Below are 2,139 nucleotides of genomic sequence, written 5' to 3' on the forward strand. Positions count from 1 at the left end.
CGTATGCATATATATTGAGGACTGAATACAAACATTTATTTTTCTAGTAAAGGACAAGGCCTGGCCATACAAGATAAAGGTTCGGATTTCATCACCGTTCTCTTCTTGCCCGCTTTAGGAACACGTAACCTACGCGAACCTAAGCCTAAAATTTTTACTAGAACGAGACCGATAGGGTAACGAGCTTAACAGGAAAGTCATTCGAAAAATATTGGTTATTCTTTTGAGCATACTTCGAAGTTCTTGACGGTTTCTGTAAGTTGAATGCGTGACTGCGCCGCCTTGTAATACCGGTGAGGCCTTGGGTATCAAAGCTCCACCGAGCTTCCCTCGCCTCTATTCAACTTACGTTAACTCGGATTGATTCCAGAGGGGTTTGCTTAAATTGTAACAAATTCCCGTTCAAAGGATTAGAAGATGGTCTAGAAACAATCTAAGTGGAGCCATCATGCTTTTTGTTTGCTAGAAATCAATAGGTTTGATTTGGTTGAGTCGGCCTTGATCTATGTTTGCTTACCCTTCCAATTTAGAAAATTCTATTGTATGCCTGAACGTAAAAGAGACGCACTAGGTAGATTTGTTAAAGAGAAACCTAGTAGTTCAAAGCGTCTCGATTACCTTAATCTAGAAATTCCAGCTTTTGAAGAGTCTGTTTTTTAACGTTCTTTGACTGGGGAGAGAATCCTTGTTGCTCCGATAGTGCCAGAAATGGCAACTTTGAAAGCTTTGTTGAATCCAACTAGGACTACCCGTCCTTCGTGTATTAAGTTAGCTGAAACGGAGGCACCCTATGAACTGAAACTTGGGACCTTACAGATGCTCCCAATCTTTTTAAGGAAAGAAAATGAAAACCCTTATTACCATGTTAGGGATTTTGAGGAAATTTGTAGTACTCTAACAATTAGAGGCTTAGATGATGATGCTTTGAAACTTAGGTTATTCCCATTTTCCCTGAAAGATAAGGCCAAGTCGTGGCTGTATAGTTTGGACTCCGAGTCAATTGAGACATATGAAAAACTTACATCTGCCTTTTTCAATAAGTTTTTCCCTAGGCACAAAACATCGTCTATTAGGACGCAAATATGCACATTTTCACAACAAGAGGGGGAATCTTTATATAGGTATTTGGAAAGGTTCAATGATTTATTATCCCAGTGTCCTCATCATGGTTTAGAAAAGGTTAGGCTAGTTCAGATCCTTTATGAGGGTTTAGATTATTCCACAACGACCATGGTTGAGTCTCTATGCTTTGGTGGATTTGAAAACCAAACTGTTGATGCGGCGATGGAACTTTTTAATGAAATCGCCGAAAAAACCCAACAATGGGAAAATAGTAGGGCACCCCAGAAAACAATTCTTTTAAGTAGAGGAAAATTTAATAGGGTAGAGTGGGCCAGACTAGTGGTAGAGTGGAGCCTTTTTGGGAAGGCCAGAATATTGAAGAGAAGGCCAATGCTCTTTATAATAACACTAGATTTGATAACCGTCAAAATATTGACCCATATTCAGAAACCTATAATCCTGGTTGGAGAAACCATCCGAACCTTTCGTGGTCTAAGGGCCAAAGTCAAGGTCAGTTTAGTAATTCTAATTCTCCCCCAGGTTTTGGCTATACTAAGAATCCTTCAGGACTAGCTCAGTTTCATAATCAGTCAGATAAGAAAATCCTAAGTTTAGAGGAATCTCTCTCCTTGTTAACTCAGCAAACTGCAAAATTCCAGTTATCCGTAGAACAGAGTCTACAAGCTAGTAACAGGATAGGACAAGAAAATAGTCAGGCTATTTCCGAGTTAAAAACCCAGGTTAGTCTGATAAGTGATTCTTTGAGATAAAAAGGTAAGTTTCCTAGTCAAACACAACCCAACCCTAGAGGAGTTCATGAATTAAGTGCAAAACCATCGAATCAATTGAATGATGTTAGAACCCTTAGAAGTGGTAGAGTTGTAGACAATAAGGTAACCATGCCCGATAGTGAACATATTGTAGTTCACCCCTCAGAATCTCACCTCTCAGAACCAGTAGTTGAAGAGACTGATAAAGTTTCTGATGATGCCCCATTTCCTCAGCTATTAGTACCAACAAAGAGGGAATCGAACTTTAATGACATAGTGGAGGTTTTTAAGCAAGTTACCATAAACC

General features: G+C 39.4%; 1 pseudogene; it reads right to left on the reverse strand.

Annotated features, from left to right (window-relative positions):
- Nucleotides 1–1,072: 1,072 nt before the first annotated feature.
- LOC113362440 lies at nt 1,073–1,172 on the reverse strand (annotated as a pseudogene).
- Between the last annotated feature and the right edge of the window lie 967 nt (nt 1,173–2,139).

This window comes from Papaver somniferum, chromosome 3, assembly GCF_003573695.1.
Source record: "Papaver somniferum cultivar HN1 chromosome 3, ASM357369v1, whole genome shotgun sequence".
NCBI lineage: Eukaryota > Viridiplantae > Streptophyta > Magnoliopsida > Ranunculales > Papaveraceae > Papaver > Papaver somniferum.